At 41.8% G+C, this 13,658-nt stretch overlaps 1 protein-coding gene across 1 annotated transcript in view; it reads left to right on the forward strand.

The window, feature by feature from the left end:
- CHDH (choline dehydrogenase) overlaps nucleotides 1-13,658 on the forward strand; it is a 312,713-nt gene that overhangs the window by 220,377 nt on the left and 78,678 nt on the right. The window lies entirely within an intron of this gene.

Here is a 13,658-nt window from a genome sequence, read left to right on the forward strand (position 1 = left end):
TGGAAATCAAATGGCTTAAACATCGAAACTGCCATTCCTCAAAGTCGTACACCACCTGCTAATTACATATACCAACTCCAAGATCACAGTACAGTGAGGAAAGGACAAATTTTCCAGTCTTCACTATACCACGATCTTACAATAAACACATCGACGCACAGCATTTTTTATGTTAAAGCCATTCACTCTCCAGCCTGTTCGATTTCTTGATAAGAACCCGCATTTATCATTGCATTGATTAGCATTTTGCCAGGTTTATCTACAGGCTTCATTGTTGCATTTTGCATTATGTATGTTTCTCAGGTTCTGTGTTGTTTAATGAACACTAAGTTAATATTTAGTCATTAGAGTTGGGAAACGGGTGCTGATTAGGTATGCAGTCAGTGCTGTGATCTTGATCATGAAATTGGCCTCTGTCCAGGATTAAACAACCCATGGACAATTTAAGGTCCTTGAAATCTTCCCTCTCAACCTGCAGGCATTGAAAATAGGAACAAAGGCCCTTGAAAAATAGGAACATCCAGTTAAAAATCTGGACATATGGTTGGCATAAAATATAAATACCAGATAGCCCTTAACTCTTCTTACTTCCTGTAGGAATGCAGGATATTACTCAGAAACACGTTTTAAAAACACACAGTGACAAAAATGATGGACATATATAAACACAATATCAAAGAGACAGTGTAAAATCTGTAGACTTAATGAACAAGGCTATTTATTTTTGCTTCAGGAAAAGAGGGATGTAAAATGTGTGTCGTCTTTCTTTGAATTATTATTGCCAATAGAATGTTGGTCACAAAGTGTAGTTTTCTGTGTACTAGGCAGCTTCAAAAATCAAATGTGATGAGGGTGATTCAGACATTATATGAAGAGGTAAATCAAGACTGAAAATAAGGATGTACCTCAAAAAATGGGGACATCCAACATCAAGCCTGAAAATTGTAATGTTCCTCCAAAATACAGATATTTGAGAGGTCTGCTTGAAATCTGTCCCTCTAAGCATGAATGGAAAAACAGAAAGACGTGATCTAAGATGTTCTTCATGTTTCACTGTTGTAGTAATTGCATCTCGCTCTATGTCTAAAAAAACGACTCCTAAACCACATGTGCAGGCTCCTATGTCTAAAAAACAAATGATCAAAATGGCTGAAGATTTAATTACTCTGATCAGGGGTAAACAACCCCCCCCCCCCCTAAGAGGCCTAGGCAAGATATTGACTATGATTCCTCTGAACAGGATTCTATTTCTTGAGACGTAGGGATTTTCTTCTTCTTCCTCAGCATAGGCCTTTGGCTATACCTCCTGTTCTAGACATTGTTGATGATGTTTGTGAAGGTGCATTTGATTTGGGCTCCATTTTCCTTGAATGCACTTCCCTGCCAGATGAGCACCCCATGCATAGTCTGATGCATCTGTAGTTAGGGTTTGGACGGCAGGGAGGGGTGTGAATGGTAGTCCCTTGTTCTGGTGGCAGGCCTCTGCCCACCATAGGAACTCTAGGCGCAGGCAAGGTATGATAGGAATCATTGATTCCAGGCTGTGACAATGCTGACTCCATAGACTTTTCAAATACCATTGAAGTTTCCTCATATGCAGTCTTGCATATGGAATTAGAAGAATGCAGGAGGCCATGAACCCCAAGGATTGCAGTATTTGCCTTGCAGACAGCAGGGTTTTTGTGGCCACCTGTTTGAAGTAAGTCACCAAATGTATTTGTTTTTCTGAAGTAAGGAAAGCCATCTGGGCAGTTGTATTCAGGCTTGCACCCAGGAATGTAATTTTTTGAGAGGGTTCCAGTTGTGATTTATTTTTGTTTATAGTGTACCCTAGACAAGTTAGAACCCTTTTTACAAATGCCAGATGTTTTGGAAGAATGTCCTTGTTTTCTTCCTGAATTAGACAGTCGTCCAGGTATGGGTATATTTGAATATTTCTTTGCCTGCAAAATGCAGTTACTGGAGTCAGGCACTTTGTAAAGACCCTGTGCGCAGCAGGTAAGCCAAAGGGCAGTGCAGAGAACTAGTCTGATTTGAAGCGGAGGTATCTTCTGCAAGATTCCCTGATTGGGATATGCAGGTAAGCCTCTTTTAAATCTAGAGTTGCCAACCAGGCATCTTTGCCTAGCATAGGAAGTAACTGTTGAAGAGTCAGCATCTTGAATTTTGGAATGTCCAGAAAGGTGTTTAGAGTAGATAAGTCCAGAATTTGTCTTTTCTGGGTACCAGGAAAAGTCTTGAATAGAAACCTTCTCCCTTTTCCTCTTTTGGTACTAGTTGAATAGTCCCCATGCTCATGAGGGAAAGTACTTGTTTCTGGGCCTCTGCCCACTGATTTGGGGGCAGGTCTGGCCATCCGTTTGGAATGGGCAACGTGCGGAAATTAAATCTGTATCCCTGGGATACTATATTTAAAACCCATTTGTCCTTGGTTATAAGTTGCCAGTTTTTTGTATGAAGAGCCAGTTTTCCCCCCAAAGGGGTGGCTAAAAGGTAAGTGCTTGGTAAGTGTAAAGGGAAGTCATTGAGACTGCTTACCATAGGTAGGTGTCTTGTTGTTTCCAGATTTGGAAGAGGAGTCAAGCATGCCTTATTAGCACAGACCCAGTAACAGCAGCCCTGCAAGAGGCCTCCAAAGAATCAAAACCACATTACAAAGTATGTTTTCCAACTTGTTAGGCTGAATGCAGTAAATCCTGTAAATCTTTATTTTCCACACAGTCAGAAATCAACAACATTTTTCTGTTTAAGCAGTCCCATGATATGCTGCTGATATTTTAGCATATGAAATTGACAATTTAAAGCCCTGATTGCCAAGGTTGCAGAAGTGTAAACATTCTTACCCCATCTATCCAGCGCTCTGGAATCTCTATCAGAAGGGGTAGGATTTTTAGCAGTAGAAGCCTTAATGCCCTTTGGACCCTGAGAAATGGTTTCAGGATCCACAACAGGATTTTTGAAAAGGAATTTGTGGAAGTCAGGTACCCTGTAGTATCTGTCTGGCTTACAAGGAGCCAGAGGCAGAGAATCAGGGGCCATACTAGATTCTGCAAAAACATCATCAACAATGTCTAGGACAGGAGGTATAGCCAAAGGCCTATGCTGAGGAAGAAGAAGAAAATCCCCAAGTCTCTTTTTAGATTCAGAAAAATCCTGACTTTCCCAGTGGAAATGTTCCCTTAAGGTATGTAAAGTTTCCCCAAAAGAAAAATCCTCTGGGGGAGAAGCAGAAGGAATGGAATCCTCTGCATCAGAGTCCTCATAAGTAGGTATAGACAATTCCTGTTAATTAGAAGAGTCAGAAGAAATAGAATCCTGTTCAGAGGAATCATAGTCAATATCTTGCCTAGGTCTCTTAGGAGGAGGGGTTGGCTACCCCTGATCAAAGTAATTAAATCTTCAGCCATTTTGATAATTTGTTTTTTAGGCATAGGAGCCTACACATGTAGCCTAGGAGTCGGCTTTTTGGACATAGATCGAGATGAAATGACTGCAACAGTGAATACACTCAAACATCTACATTTATGGTAAGTGTACACAACTCTACTTTTCTGTTACGTCCATATTCCTCTTTTACAGACTCTTCGACTACAGCTGTAGCTGGGGCAGTTATCATCCTGGGCAATCCCCAAATTGAGGAGAGAGAAAAAGACTGTAGAAGACCAAAACAGAAAATCCAGCTCTAGGCAAAGAGCTGTTATATTTCTATGTGAAAGCCTGAAAGTAAAGCTGATGGAGTTTGCAGCACTAAAAGTCATGTCCCACTGTTCTTTTAAACACCTTTATAAAAGACTCAGTTAATACATAGGCAAAAATACAGTAATAGAAAGGAAAAGAAAATAAACCATATTAACATTTTTCGATTTGCAAGCATTATATATCAGGTATGTTTTTTTCTTTATAGCTATCATCAGTCTGACATTATATTAATTGCTCAATTCCTGCCTTTCTTTAAACCTCACTTCTCTCCTGAACACTGCTCAGCATGTATTGTTCCCATAATTTCCATTTATTTCTATGAAATTTGCTCCTTCCCTTTCCTAAAGATTACTCTTCCAGTTCTTTTATCTTTTTCTGTGTTCAATACAGTTGGTTTACACTTTAGTTTCCATTTTCTAGTAATTGCTTTTTTGGCTGCCAAAAGAACAGGCCTTATATCTAGACAACTCAGATCTTTTGTCCCAGTTCATAAGGTTCATTTCCCCAGTTACAACGATTTGGTCACCCAGTATTTCTGACCGAGTACTCTGTAGGGAATGTTTAAAATCTCCAAACCCATTACATTCCCAAAAAATATGTTTCCAGTTACCTCTTTCTTCTGTATCATACCTCCAACATTTCCTATCTACCTGTGGAAAAATTCTTTGTAATCTGCTTGGAGTACAAAATGCCTATGAAAACACTTCCAAGAAAAGGTCAATAAAAAAAAAGGTTGAAATATATTTGTCCACAGCTAGTGAAGCTTGACTTTACTGGCATGAATGTAAGCATAAAGACAAAGTAAAAAAGTCATGGGGATTCAGAATCCGTGTAGCTGAAACACTTGATGCCCTTAAGGTGTCACTTGCATATATCCCATGGGCCTCTATTACAGTAGGTTTAAGGTATCACAGAGTGAAAACTCTGTCTTGGCTGGGTTTTTCTTGCCTTTTTTCAGTCTATCTCTAGGGATTTCCATTTAGATATCAGTTATTGTGAGGGAATACCTCAAGACTTTCGGTCTCATGGCATCTGTGATTCTCATGATACCCCTGACAAGACTCCACAAGAGATACAGTGGTATCTTAAGTCTCCTTGGTCCCAGCACCGACAACCATTATATTTTCAAATCTCTGTTCTGAGAGAAATCTCTTGCTGGAGACAACAAATATCCCTAAATCCAGGTTCCCACCCAAAGCAGTCAGCCACCACAAAAGCTTCAAACTTTGCTTGGGGAGCAATTTCCAGAGGGATACTAAAAAGTGCATTGTGTGTGCGACACCAAGGACAGATGCAGACACTTATCTCTGAGAATCACCTTTGGTCCTGGAGACATTTTCAATTTGTTACAGGCACAGTTATATAGTACATCAGCAAGCAAGGGGGAACAAGGTTGTATCCTGTTTGCAGACTAGCCACTCTAGCTTGGGGTATAATTTTACAACGCAGTTTCGCTTTACAGGCAACTTACATGCCATAACAGCAAAATTATCTGACAGACTAGCTGAGCAGGACAAAGGTAGACCCTCATGTGTGGAAACTAGATCAGGTGGTCTTCCAATATCTGATCCCTCAGTGGGGGAGTTCCTCAAATAGACTTTGCTTCCTCTGTGAACAATCTGCTTGCAAAATACTGTTCCAGGATTCCATGCAAGAAGGCATATGCCTTTTCCTTTCCATGGTCAGAAATATTCCTGTATACTTTTTCGTCCTTTCTAATGATGTCCAGGGTGCTTGTGAAGGTTCAGAAGGTATCCCTCAAAGTTATTGTGACTCCCTTCTGGCCCAGGCAGCAGTAGTTCTTCCTTCTGTTGAAAATGGTCAGGGGTAATTAGAACAAGCTTCCTCAGGGAATGGATTGACTCACACAATAGTAGGGGTGTTTGATACACTCTGACCGAATGAAATCATCTTCAACTGACTACCTGGATGATGGGGTCTTAATTCCCTTTAGGCACCTGTTTACTGAGAATGTGCAGCAGGTAGGAAGCAAAAAAGCTTGCAACTAGAAAATCTAGTTTAGCAAATGGAAAAGGTATTCTAGTTGGTAACAGCAACATAACCAGTACCCTATTCAGGGCTATTGTTTCTCTGGTTCATTTATCGGCTATTTCAGCATGTCTGCTCATGGATCCCCCTCTTTCAATGCAGTCTGTTCTTGAAAGATGTTTTGCTTAAGAGACTTTTAAGCAAACCAGTGGCTCCTCCTTGGAAATCTTAATTTTGTGTTAGAGAAGCTAACGCTTGCTCCATTTGAACTAGCTAATCTGGCTAACTTGAGGTTCTTAACATAGAAAATTGAGAAAACTATTGTACTGATTGCTCTGGCCTCTGCAAGAAAATTATCTGAGTTGCAAGCTCTTATGGTGAGTCATCCTGATCTCATTTTTCACAGAGACTGGGTGTCTTTAAGACTTAATCCCTCTTTTGTTCTTAAAGTGGTATTCAAGTTTAATTTGTCAAACTATCCACTTCCCTGTTTTCCTTCCTGAACATAAAAATAAAGGAGAAAGAATTCTCCATACACTGGATGACAACAGACAATTTAGGTACTACCTGCTACTATGTTACTGTGGATGACACATATTATGTACTGCGTACCTGCTACTGTGTTACAATGGATGAGACATTTTCTGTACTATGTACCTGCTACTGGGTTACCATGGATGATACATATCGTGTACTGTACACATGATACTGTGTTATCATGGATGACGCATATCGTGTACTGCGTTCCTGCTACTGAGTTACTATGGATGGCACATATTGTGTACTCCGCACCTGCTGCTGTGTTACCATGGGTGACACATATTGTGTACTCCACACCTGCTGCTGTGTTACCGTGGACCACAGCTCTCGCTTGTGTTTTCCATATTTGCAGATGAAGATGAGAGTGGAAGGCAGCACAACATTCTGTACATGATTCAGTAACCACCCATCTGCACACAGTGAGGTGCTTCACTCATGACATTTCAACCTTAAAGAGCACAGCTAGTATTCTAATCACAAGCTCTGATCAATATCTTCATAAGATGCGGTTTGACAAAGTAATCAGTAAATCAGGTTTAATTAACATGCTCGTAAATAAGCACATTGGAAATACAACTAACAGTAAGGGAATGCAGTGAGCAAATCAAAAAAGTAAAAAAGAAAAACATAAAAATAAGTAAAGCAAACGTAGATGCAACATCGTATAAAACAGAAGCAAGGAAATTCAAACTGAAAATATTATAGGTGTGTGTATGAGTAAAGTAATGAGCCAGGATGTGCAGACTGTCTGATTCAAGTATTCTGGTTTAACTGTATGTTGCTGAGGTTGTGCTGATGTGTACCTCTGACCCATGTACGTGCATATGTATCAGCCAAACACACAGTATCAGAGCTTCAAATACACGTATTCCTTCTAAATGCGTTAGCTTACAGGCTGTAAATCCTGTCCGCGGTGAAGCACTTTTTTCATATTACATGATAAATATCATATTCTAGAAACCCTATAATTTTCACTCTGGTGCATTCTGGAAGTATCTAGGTGTGTGTGTGTGTGTGTGTGTGTGTGTGTGTGTGTGTGTGTGTGTGTGCGCGCATGTCCATGCGTGCGTGCATGCATCTTCCAATATGTGTGGTACAGTGACAGCCATTCTGCCTCTGTTATTACGATGTCTGTATATACATGTTTGAATGGATAGGATAGCTGAGAAGATTCCATTATGTTGGAGCATAGAGTTTGTAACAAATGCAGGGTTTATCAGCTACAGCACACAGATGGCTTCACATCTGTATAGTTTAGTGATCACACTTCTAAAGAGTATGTGATGGCATTCCCAAATATCCTTATGGCATCCTGATATGCATATACCATCAGGTTCTAGTGGCTTCAATGTCTAGCATTTCAGTGTGACACTACCATATTTTCAAAACCTATTATCAATGCATAACTATATGGGGAAACTGCTGAGGAGGAACTGTGCATTTACTGCACAAACATCATTGACCAGTAATGTTTATGTTACGGAATAGTAAAGTTGTGAGATGCAAAGGCAAATGCAAATTAAATGCAAGACTGCAGAATCAAGTATGTTAATAGGTCTTTCATTATGAATTGCATAGAATAAGATGGAGCAATGCTCGGTGCCCTGTTAGTACATTTCTTGAGTCTTATTTTAGAACTTGGATTTGGTATGCACGTCAGCAGACCTGTGTTGGCAGACTCAAACTTCTGCTATTTTGTGTCTTACCTGCAGGTGCTACTCATTTCGTGACCGTGTATCTTAGAGTATGTGCCATTTGGTGACTGTATAAGTAATGGATTTATGTAAATGTAAATGTGCCTGACAGTACTAACTAGAAGACTTATCTGCCATCACAGTAATGTACTTCATGTCGTGTGTACATTGCTATGGTTTGTCATGTATACATCCTACATCTTTACAGGGTGATTCAGTACATTATGGATGTTCATCGTGTTACCCTGCTGAAGTCATCACACTTGGGTTATCCTGCCGTCAGGCGGTCCCACAGTCGGCCCAAATTCCAAAGTCTTGGTCCAGCGTCGGTTGCTGTCGCTTCTTCCCTGATGTCAGTTCGCCAGGGGTATATAAGAGGCATCCAGCACCATTTTCATCAGTCTTTCTTGCCGCGTGGTGCCAGAAGCAGTTTGCAAGTGCCGGTCGGCCGACACCTGAGATTTTTGATTTGAATTTCAGTCCGAAGTCTTCAATAAAGCTAAGTACCCTGTTAGGGAACATTTTCTTGCCTCAGTACGATGTCAGAAAAAGTTAACAATTGCATTTCTTGTGGGAAGCAAATACCTCATAAGGACTTCCAGACATCACAGGTTGTCGGTTTTGCGCTAGGATTAATAAATGCACTATCAAACACCGTTTTGACTACGCACGGCATTACTTTGGTAGGAAATTTAATTATATCATGCCGTTGGAGCAGCCGACGGCCGCAATTCATAAAAAACGCAAGGATAAGGACAGGCAGACTAGGAATAAGCCAGACCCCGAGGCCTCAGCTGGGCCTGTCGCCAGTTCTCTGGTTTTCAGTGAGGCACCTACACAGCCCCTGATGACTGCAGAGCTGGAACCCCAGACAGCTGCCGACTCCCAAGCGGAGTCTACTAGGCATACGCAGCCATCTACTGACACCGGAGCAGAATTAGACACCGGTGCAGAGGAAAAACCTTTGGTTGCAGAAGGTGTCTTCAGACCGACTACACTCACCTTTAAATCTTATGCTAAGCTTAAAACTCCTTTAAAACCTAAGAAAACTGTTCTTCAGTCTACAGGTCAAGGCCCCATGTCTAAGAAACAGATGCTTAAGATGGCTGAAGATTTAATTACCCTTATCAGGGGTTCCCACCCCCCTCCTGATAAAAGACCAAGACAAGAGGAGGATTACGCATCCTCTGACCAGGTTTCTCTCTCCTCAGATTCTTCTGAGGAACAGGATTACACTTTTCCACCTTATGAAGATTCTGATGCTGAAGACTCTATTCCCTCAGCATCTCCCCCTGAAGACTACTCCTTTGGGGAAATATTACATAACATGAGGGAACATTTCCACTGGGAAGGCCAGGATTACTCAGATTCTAAGAAAAGGCTCTGAGAGTTCCTTTTATTACCCCAGCACAGACCTCTTGCTATTCCTCCTGTTTTAGATATTGTGGATGATGTCTACTTGGAGTCTAGTTTAAATCCAGACTCTCTACCTCCTGCTCTAGCCAAACGAGACAGATACTACAGAGTACCTGATTCACACAAATTCCTTTATAAAAGCCCTGTAGCTGACCCAGAAACCATATCGCAGGGTCCTAAGGAAGCAAAAGCTTCTATGGCTAAAAGTCCTGTGCCCTCTGAAAGAAATTCCAGAGCCCTAGATAGATGGGGAAAGAAAATATACACCTCCGTAACTCTGGCTATGAGAGCATTAAATTGCCAGTTTCACATGTTGAAATATCAACATTTCCTGATGTCTCAGTTAAAACAAAAAATGAGCACACATTCAGAACAGCCTGAATTCAAGGAAATGCAGGATCTGTTGCATGCAGCTGAACAGGTGGGCAAGCATACTTTACAATGCGGATTTGATTCACTGGAAGCTTCTTGTAGAGCAGCTGTTACTGGCTCTGTCATTCGTAGACATGCTTGGTTAAAAGAGCAAACCCTCCCTGACCATGTTAAAGCAAAATTATTAGATGCACCTTTACAACAGGATGTATTATTTGGTGTCAAAGCAGAAGAGGTTTTAAAGAAAATGGAGGATAAGTCTAAATCTATGCAAATGGTCAAGGATTTCTTGCAGGTACAACCCCCTCGCTTCAGCAGAAATTGGTCAACAAAAAATTGGTCCTTTCCAGCTTCAGACAGATCACAGAGGGGCAAATACAGACGCCCAAGAGGTAGAGGTCAGTCACGGGGCCCTTACAAACCTCGCCAATGGGGTTCTGCTACCCAGAAAGGAGGAGAAGACAGGCCCCAAGCTAGCAGAAGGCAGACACAATGACTCTATCCTCAAACTACCAAGCAAATTTCTCCTGGCAACACCCTTGGGAGGAAAACTAGCATTTTTTGCAGACAACTGGCGCATCATCACAAAAGACAAATGGGTTCTAAACATTGTCTCTCAAGGCTACAGATTCCACTTTCGTACCTTACCAAGGATCAAAGGAATGCCAAACCTGCCACCAAATCAATGGGCAGAGGCACAAAAACAAATTACAGCTCTCATGAACATGAGAGCCATTCAACAGGTACCTACACAGGAGCAAGGACAAGGATTTTACTCAAGACTCTTCCTAGTTCCAAGAAAGGACAAACCATGGAGACCCATTCTGGATCTTTCAATTCTGAACACCTATCTGCAAGTACCAAAATTCAAGATGCTAACACTACAGCAGCTTCTTCCCATGCTGGGCAAGAATGCTTGGCTAGTCACTTTGGACCTCAAGGAGGCATACCTGCATGTCCCTATCAGACAAAATTGCAGAAGATACCTCCGCTTCATTGCAGGTTCAACGCATTATCAATTCTCTGCACTGCCCTTTGGCTTATACTGTGCCCAGGGTCTTCACAAAATGCCTGGCACCAGTAATTGCATACTGTAGACAAAGAGGAATTCAAATATACCCATACCTGGACGACTGTCTTATTCAAGCAGAAAGCAAGGACATTCTTTTACAGCATCTGGCATTTGTCAAACACCTTCTAAGTTGCCTAGGGTACACAGTAAACGAAAAGAAATCAAAACTAGTGCCCTCACAAAACATAATATTCCTGGGTGCCAACTTGAATACAACGGCCCAGATGGCTTATCTCACGCCAGACAAACAACGACAGCTGTTTCAATATTTCAAAATAATGGCAACAAAGACCCAACTCCCTGCAAGAAAAATTCTGCAGGCCTTGGGATTCATGGCATCTTGCATACTACTAATACCATTTGCAAAACTGCATATGAGGAAATTACAATGGTACCTGAAAAGTGTATGGATTCAGCACAGCCACAGCTTGGAAACAATGATTCCATTCATTCCCTGCCTTCAACAGGAGTTTCTATGGTGGGAACAGGCATGTCACCTCAACAAGGGTCAACCTTTCACCTTACCCACAGCCAGGCAAACTATGACAACAGATGCATCGGACTATGTCTGGGGAGCACACATGGCGGGACAGTGCATTCAGAGCAAATGGACTACAGATCAGAGACACCTGCATATCAATCAAAAAGAAATGCTAGCAGTGCAGAATGCCCTAACAGCTTTCAAGGACCTTCTACACCCAGGACAACTACTAATAAGGACAGACAACACCACAGTTATGTGGTACATAAACAAGCAAGGGGGCACACATTCCTACCCTCTATGCAGGCAAGCAATGACCTTGTGGAACACTGCACTGTCTTACCAGGTTCAATTACAAGCATAATTCCTGCCAGGAAAGAAAAACACATTGGCAGACGACCTAAGCCGAAACATCATGGTTCCACACAAATGGAAACTATTTCCACAAGTATTTGCAATGATAGCTCAAAAATGGGGACGCCCAGACATAGATCTGTTTGCAAGCCCCCACAACCACCAACTTCATAAATTTTGCACAAGGACCTTCCATCCAATAGCTTGGAAAGTGGACGCCCTCTCATTCAGTTGGAAAACATTAACAGTATATGCCTTCCCTCCACTACCTCTTCTAGCAAAGGTACTGCTGAAAGTCAGATTAGAGAGGCCACAAATGATTCTCATTGCACCAGACTGGCCACGCCAATTTTAAGGAACATGGCCCCGGGCCCACTATGGATTTTGCCACAAATTCCTCACCCGCTCACCCAGCGAGACAATCTGATTCTACACATCTAGCTCAAGACTCTAAACCTGGCTGCATGGCAAATTACCTAAACAACCAGCCAACACCTTTATCCAAAGCTGTTATGGATGTCATTTTGGAGGCCAGGAGGCCCAGCACCAGGAAAACCTATTCAGACAAATGGAAAAGATTTTGCACCTGGAACCAGGCTAAAGGCTTAAATCCCCTGGAGCCAAACATTCCTCAGATTCTACAATATTTAACTGAGATGTTACACAGAGGGCTTTCCTTTTCATCTATTAAGATCCATGCCTCAGCAATTTCAGCTCATTACAGCACGGACCCTCCTTTATTTTCACATCCACTCCTAAGACAGTACCTCAGAGGGGCTAAGAACTTAAGACCACCAAGGAGACCTCCAACACCTACTTGGGATCTCAACTTTGTCCTGGAAAAGCTTATACTGCCGCCCTTTGAACCAGCTTTTTCAACTGATTTAAAATTTCTTTCATGGAAAACTGCCCTACTGCTAGCAATAACCACAGCTAGAAGAGTCTCAGAGCTACAGGCACTAATGGCAGTGAAACCTTTCCTCATTTTTCATCAAGACAGAGTTTCTCTACGAACTAATCCTTCCTTTATGCCAAAGGTGGTATCCAGTGTGGCCCTAAACCAAACCATTCACTTGTCCACCTTCTTCCCAAATCCCCAGAACAAAGGAGAAAGACTCCTGCACTCTTTGGACATTCACAGGCAATTACATTACTACTTGGATAAAACTAAGGCTTTCAGAAAAACTGACCAGCTCTTTGTAGCATATGCTACAGGATCACAAGGAAAAGCTATCTCAAAACAGACCATTTCAGAATGGATAGGACATTGCATACATTTCTGCTACACACATCATGGGAAACCGGTACCTGCTAACATTAGGTCCCACTCCACCAGGGCTACAGCTACATCAGCAGCCTTTCTCAGGGGAGTGCCAACCAAGGATATTCTGGAAGCTGCAACTTGGAGTTCAGTGTACACCTTCACCAAACACTGTCACTTACCTCTTTACTCTTAGACTAGAGCTGGTTTTGCCACTGCAGTTTTGCAGGGCCTACTAGCTTCTTCTAACCCTGTTTGACTCCACCTCCCCTCCTAAGCTGTGGGATTCAACCCAAGTGTGATGACTGCAGCAGGGTAACACGATGAGCATAGTACAGTTTTGTACCTACCATAAATGTAGATGTCCGAGTGTTCACACTGCTGCAGTCCAGGTTACCCTCCCTCCATTCCCTCTGAACTAGCTGAACTTATCTCTCCATTTTATCCTATACTACCTCTGTGGTGTATTTGCTTGTACCTAAGGGTTTTGTTTTATTTTTATATAGCCATATGTATATATATATATATATATATATATATATATATATATATATATATATATATTTTTATTTTTTTTTTGCCTACCTTTTGGGGGCACCTGACATCTAGGGCAAGAAAAACTAAAGAAAATGGCGTTGGATGCCTCTTATATACCCCTGGTGCACTGACATCAGGGAAGAAGTGACAGCAACCGACGCCAGACCAAGACTTTGGAATTCGGGCCGACTGCAGGACTGCCTGATGGCAGGATAACCCAAGTGTGATGACTGCAGCAGGGTG

The sequence above is a fragment of the Protopterus annectens genome, chromosome 7.part0 (genome assembly GCF_019279795.1).
Source record: "Protopterus annectens isolate FY-2018-M chromosome 7.part0, PAN1.0, whole genome shotgun sequence".
NCBI classification, from domain to species: Eukaryota; Metazoa; Chordata; order Ceratodontiformes; family Protopteridae; genus Protopterus; species Protopterus annectens.